The sequence below is a fragment of the Symphalangus syndactylus genome, chromosome 21, assembly GCF_028878055.3.
Source record: "Symphalangus syndactylus isolate Jambi chromosome 21, NHGRI_mSymSyn1-v2.1_pri, whole genome shotgun sequence".
NCBI lineage: Eukaryota > Metazoa > Chordata > Mammalia > Primates > Hylobatidae > Symphalangus > Symphalangus syndactylus.
Genome location: NC_072443.2, coordinates 58,731,431 through 58,738,566, shown reverse-complemented (window position 1 = coordinate 58,738,566; position 7,136 = coordinate 58,731,431).

Genomic DNA, 7,136 nt, shown 5'->3' with positions numbered 1-7,136 from the left:
CCCCCACTCTCCCCTATACCCGCCAAGCACACCCACTGAGCTAGGGGTTCTTTTACCACAAATTCTTGTTCATCTTTATGACAACACCCCCTGGGTGATAAGATGACCTCTGTCCTTTCGAGGACTTGTACAACTTCTTTTTTTTTTTTTTTTTTTTGAGACAGAGTCTCCCTCTGTTGCCCAGGCTGGAGTGCAATGGTGCCATCTCGCCTCACTGCAACCTCCGCCTCCCAGGTTCAAGCAATTCTTCTGCCTCAGCCTCCCAAGTAGCTGGGACTACAGGAGTGAACCAACACACCCAACTAATTTTTGTATTTTTAGTAGAGATGGGAGTTTCACCATGTTGGTCAGGCTGGTCTCGAACTCCTGACCTCAGGTGATCCACCCGCCTCAGCCTCCTAAAGTGCTGGAATTACAGGCATGAGCTACCGCGCCCAGCTGACTTGTACAGCTTCTATGGTGTGCTTTACATTTTTCCTGCTTTTGAGCATTTCTGAGAGCCCTCGTGTTTTCTTTAACAAACACATTATCTTTACTTTTTTAGTATTTCTATTGAACAAGTGATAAATGGTCATTGCAGGAAAATTCCATAACGTATTAAAAACACACACAGACTGACTGATGAGATTCTTTCACTTCCCAAGTGACAGAATCCCAACCTAAACCAGCTTCATCCAAGAGGAATCTATAGTTCACAACAGTTGGCACAAGATTGCAGGAAAAACACCAGAGATTAGGGGCTTGGAGACTGGAACTGGAGATGTAGTACTCATAGGATTTGCTTTCTCTGTCTTCCCTCCTCTCTTCTTGTCTTGATTTCTCTTCACACATTGGCCTCTTTTTCTCTCCAGAGTGATCTTCTAGTTGCCAGGAAACGTGGAGTGAGGCAGCCCCAGATTTCCAATTAAACACAGTAGAAGGAAAGCATCCTCCCAATTTCCTATCTCATTCTCAGGGAAGGACTCTGGCTCTGCATGAGTGATAGAGTGACATGTTCATCCCTTGGCCTCCAAAACTGTTGCCAGGAGAATTAGGGTGCTATATTGAGCAAGTGTACTGTAATGGGCAGCCATAAGGAATGGAAGAGGTATTTTGTCCAAAGGAATTAGGGGTGCGAGGGAGGCAAGAAAAACACAACCCTCTCAGCCGGGCCCCCACCAACCAGAGACAACCAGTGTTCATATTTTTAGTACAATTCTTCCAGATTTTTTGGATGCATATACATATACATCCTTCTGCAGCCCCCGGTCCCGATGAGCACATTTCGAGGTACTAATCAAAAAGTGAGTGAAGGGCCGGGCGTGGTGGCTCACGCCTGTAATCCCAGCATTTTGGGAGGCCAAGGTGGGCAGACCATCTGAGGTCAGGAGTTTAAGACCAGCCTGGCCAACATGGTGAAACCACGTCTCTACTAAAAATACCAAAATTAGCTGGGCGTGGTGGCATGCACCTATAGCCCCAGCTACTTGGGAGGCTGAGGCAGGAGAATTGCTTGAACCCGGGAGACGGAGGTTGCAGTGAGCCGAGATTGCACCATTGTACTCCAGCCTGGGTGAAAGAGCGAGACTCCTTCTCAAAAAAAAAAAAAAAAAAAGCTGGTAACACTGAAGGCTGATGTTGATATGAGGAATGAGTAGTCCTACGTTCTGGTGGGAAAATGATTTGCTAAAGATCCTTTGGAAAGCAATTTGGCAATATGCATCAAAGGCTTAAATAATGTCGAGGCCTTTTGATTCAGGGACTCCTCTTCTGGCAATCAATTTCAGAGAAGTAATCCTAAATAAGGACAAGGCTATATGCTCCAAGATGTTTGAGTATTTTTTTTTTTTTTTTTTTTGGCTGGGCTCACGCCTATAATCCCAGCACTTTGGGAGGCCGAGGCAGGAGTATCACTTGAGCCCAGGAGTTCGAGACCAGCCTGGCCAACATGGTGAGACCCTGTCTCTACTAAAAGTATAAAAATTAGCCGGGCGTGGTGGCACACGCCTGTAACCCCAGCTACTTGGGAGGTTGAGGCAGGAGAATCACTTGAACCTGGGAGGCTGAGGTTGCAGTGATTTAGATTATGCCACTGCACTCCAGCCCGGGTGACAGAGCAAGACCCTGTCTCAAAAAAACCCAAAAAAGCCAGGCGCGGTGGCTCACGCCTGTAATCCCAGCACTTTGGGAGGCCGAGGTGGGTGGATCACGAGGTCAGGAGATCGAGATCATCCTGGCTAACACGGTGAAACCCCATCTGTACTAAAAATACAAAAAATTAGCCAGCGTGGTGGCGGGCGCCTGTATTGCCAGCTACTCCAGAGGCTGAGGTGGGAGAATGGCATGAACCTGGGAGGCGGAGCTTGCAGTGAGCCGAGATCGCGCCACTGCACTCCAGCCTGGGCAACAGAGCGAGACTCTGTCTCAAAAAAAAAAAAAAAAAAACCCAAAAAAAACAAAAAACAATATGCCCTGAGCTTTTGATTAAAGGTTTTGATAAGAAATCACCATGCGGAACTTAATTTCCATTTGCTATCAAATGTATGGAGAGTATTTTCAATGTATGATTCCAGTTTCCACATGAGATATTACTGAAACAGATTTTGGAGGACATCTACCAGTCTACCACATTCCCCATCTCACTTGTATTTCTTTGCACCAACTTCACCCTCACTCCCTCTCATTAGTCCAGCCTCTATGCTGCTCTGAGAGTGCTTTCTGATTCAGAGTGCTATTATGGCACTAGTCTGCTCACAAACCACCCGTGGCTCCCTGTTACCTCCGAATGTGATTCTCAAACTTTAATATGCACCAGGAATCACCTAGAAGGCATGTTATAATATAATATAAGGCTATGCCCCATACCCAGAGGTTTTTTGTTTTTTTTTTTGAGACAGTCTCACTCTGTCGCCCAGGCTTGAGTGCAGTGGTGTGATCTCTGCTCACTGCAACCTCCATCTTCCAGGTTCAAGCAATTCTCCTGCCTCAGCCTCCCAAGTAGCTGGGATTACAGGTGTGTGCCACCATGCCTGGCTACGTTTTGTATTTTTAGTAGAGACAGGGTTTCACCATATTGACCAGGCTGGTCTTGAACTCCTGACCTCAGATGATCCGCCCTCCTTGGCCTCCCAAAGTGCTGGGATTACAGGTGTGAGCCACGGCGCCTGACTATACACCCAGAGCTGTTGATTCAGTAGGTCTGTGGACTGAGAATTTGCATTTTTATCAAGTTCCCAAGTGATGCTGTTGCTGGCAGTCCAGGGACCACACTTGGAGCACCATTGTCCTAGAGAATAAAGTCCATGCTCCTTAATCTGCCATTCAAACCCTTGCCCAGCCTGGTCTTCAATCTACTTTCTAGCTTCATCTCTTATCCCTTCCTTTCCCCTCCATACACCCAGGGCTCCAGTTACACTGCAGTTCTCACTTCTCTCTAAGCAGGCCAGCTGTTCACACCTCTCTGCCTTGCTCCTTTTGTCTGGAATGTTATCTTCTGCCCAGCAATTTTCTTTCCACATCCTCCCTGAAGCCTTTCCTGACCCTCTAAGCTGTTGTTAAGTCTTTCTCTGCCCCAGGTCCCTGCCAACTTTGCACAGTCTTCTTTCGTTGAGATGAAGTCTCACTCTGTTGCCCGGGCTGGAGTGCAGTGGCACGATCTCGGCTCACTGCAAGCTCCGCCTCCCGGGTTCACGCCATCCTTCTGCCTCAGCCTCCTGAGTAGCTGGGACTACAGGCGCCCGCCACCACGCCTGGCTAATTTTTTGTATTTTTAGTAGAGAAGGGGTTTCACTGTGTTAGACAGGATGGTCTCGATCTCCTGACCTCGTGATCCACCCACCTCGGCCTCCCAAAGTGCTGGGATTACAGGCATGAGCCACCGCGCCCAGCCTGCACAGTCTTCTTATTGCTTTTGTGGCCTAGTGTTTTGATTGTCTAGTGTGTCCCCATTTCTGGAGCCTTAGTCACCTCCATAGCTCTCAGCCATGGTGACAGGGTCACTGAATGAGAGAACAAAAGTATAATGAAGAAGTGGAGGTGTGTGGATGGAGTGAATAAGTGAATAGGGTAATTAGGTAGGTGAAGAGAAAAAATGGGGAGTTTATTGATACCTGAACGAGTGAGTTACAGTCCACTGGACCTGGTTATTTCCATTGAGTCCTGAGCCCCAGGCCAAGAAATAAATTTACTCCCTGACCCCATTTCCACAAAGCTCCTGCCATCACTTTCTTTTCAGCAAGAGCCAACTGGGACCCAGAGCACTCGGTGCCCAGAGTACTCAGGAGCAGACAGGGGCTGGGGACCCACTGTCTGACTGTGGGTCAGAGCTCACCCTCCCCATTCTCACTCACCCTGGTGTTGCTGAAAGTCAGCTGTAAGGCATTTGGTACTCTGGGGAGACCATGTTGTGCAAGACAGATGCTTTCTAGGGCCAAGACACAAAAGGCTTTGCCTCCAAACTAGTGATAAGGAATCAGAATTGTTTTGAATTAAATTTGGAGACTTGAGGTACTGGAACTAATCCGCCCTCCTTATGACAACCCAGCTTCCTCCATACTCATAAAGGAGGCATCTTTTGGCTCCAGCAGACACTGATATGATTGTAAGAACTCTGCCAGGGATGGTGCTACCTGGGGGCAGCAACTATTCCTGCATCAAGGCTGCATGGCCTCAGCAAGGCACAGCATCTCTTTGAGTCTCTGTGTCATCTGCAGGCTGGAATATTACTCTCCTTGGAGGTGCATGGTGAGCATCAGATAGGAGTGGTGGGTAAAGGACCTCGCACAGTGTCAGGCAGATAGGTATGCAACAGAGAACAGCTAGAGTGCTCATGACTGATCCTTGAAAGTTAAGTTTCTTCTCTGGTGAACCAGGCCCAGTCGGTCTTCTAGGGTTCTTCTTTCTATTTATATCTGTCTTCCTTCTTTCACAATTCCATCCAATTTTGGGATGTCAGCTCTCATCCCACCTCCTCCGCAAAACTGTCTCTGTTCTTGGAACTCTCTACCAACAACGCCCACCATACTTATGGTGTGGCCCAGTGAACATGGAAGTGAGTGGTTAAGAGGAGGGGGTCTTCAAGCAGAGCTGCCGTGTATGGCTGCACAGGTTGGGCACTGCCCAAGTATAGGGAGTACCATTCACATACACTGTAATGGGAGTGGGGCCCCAGTGAGTTGTAATGAAGAGGCTCTCTCTGCAAGCCAAATGGCCTGAGTCTGAATGTTGTTCTCAACCACTCAATTGCTTGACAAAGCAAGGTATGTAACCTTCTAAGCCTCAGTTTCTTCATCTGTAAATGGGATGTTATTATGAGGTAGCTGATACCTACCCCATAATATTAGGTAGTTGAATGAGTTCAGAACAATGCCTGGTACATACTAACATTTACTGAGCACTTCATTGCATTATCATTATGATTATAGTTGGTTTCTCATCATTGCATGTGTGGGTGTCTTTTCTCTCTGAGAAGGCTGTGAGCAACCTGGGGACAATGAGTCACTGAGAAATTGCAGCAGCTTGGCCCAGCAGCTAGTGGGAGGCAGGGCCTCATGCTGTCCTCTTTCTCAGGATCCTACTTCATCTTTCTTTTTGCCAAAATTCACTTGTAATAGGCCTTTTTTAGTTACAAATCACAAAACTCTAAAGCAAACTAGTTTAAGCCAAAAGAAGCCTTTGTGGGCTGATATATGTGGGAAGTCTAAGGGAGGATCCGGTGGCTTCAAGAATAGCTGGATGCAGCACTTCTCCATCTCCTGGCTTGGCTTCTCTGAGCTGGCTTTATTCTCATGAGCAGGTTTTTCCCCATGGGAGGAGAGCAGGTCACTGGGGTAGTCTGAGCTTATAGTCTATGGCTTATGGTCCAAAAAGAAGTGAAACTCTCTTCTCAGCATCCACAGAGCAATGTTATGGAGGGCCTCAAGTGACCCAGCTTGGGTTACATGCCTGCTTCTGGGACTAATCATTGTGGCTAGAGGGATTGGCACTTGACTGGCCAAGCTGGGGTCATGTGTGCACCCTAGTTTGGCAGTCAGACAAGAACCATGTGTGATGGGGAAGGAACATTTCTCCAACAGAGAGGTGCTGGGTATACGAGAATGTTGGCCGTGTTCGCCCTCCTTCTTTATGGCTCAGTTCATAGGTCACTTCCTTAGGGAATCTTATCCTCCCTTCTCTCCTGCGTGGACCTCAACCTTCCCACAGTAAATTGCAAATTATTCCCTGATTCTCTCAGACCAGTCTGGGAACAACTTGAGGCAGGTACCAGAGCATATTTATTCATCTGTGTCCCTTAGGCCAAGCTTCCTGCCCCAGCTGTGGAAGAGTCGTTGTCAGTGGCCTATATAGCACTCACTTCCCCGTTTCCTACTCAGATCTTGTTGGGTTTTACTCTCTCCACCACCTTGATGGAGTAGCAAACTCCACTCTGACAGGCGTAAACCCATTACAGTCTCCCTTGCCACAGTGGCTGAGGAATGGGCATGTGAGACTGAGTTTGGGCCACTGAAACATGATGGTATCTGGGAAAAGGCTTCTTGCTTCTGTAGGTGGGCCATGGAAGCCCGCTGGCTCCGGCTCCCTCCTGTGCTGGATGTAAATGAGGAAGCATCTGGCCCCAACTGCTCCACTGCCACACTACAGCCAGAGAAGGACTCACCTTAGGCAGAAGTCGACACTGTGGAGGGCAGTGTGGTGACCCCTAAGAAACCTGGACCCTTGGGGGAGGGGGGAGGGAAAGCATTAGGAGATATACCTAATGTAAATGACGAGTTAATGGGTACAGCACACCAACACGGCACATGTATACATATGTAACAAACCTGCACGTTGTGCACATGTACCCTAGAACTTAAATAAAAAAAAAAAAAAAAAGAAACCTGGACCCTTGATAACCCTGAAGAATTGCTAGATTGGCTAACTGTGAAGGTCACTCTGTCCCAGGACTGCCAATCCTGCAGCCAACACATTTCCTTACTGTGAATCCACTTTGAGCTGGGGGGCATTGTTACGTGCAGCCACAAGTATCCTCAGAAAGAGGTACTCAGAAAGTTCTCCCTGACTGAATGCCATGGGTTAGTGGCCATGGGCTGAGAGCTACCAAGCATACCCTCCACAAACCTTACCACCCACACTGGTTCCTTCCTCCCCACTGTAACAGA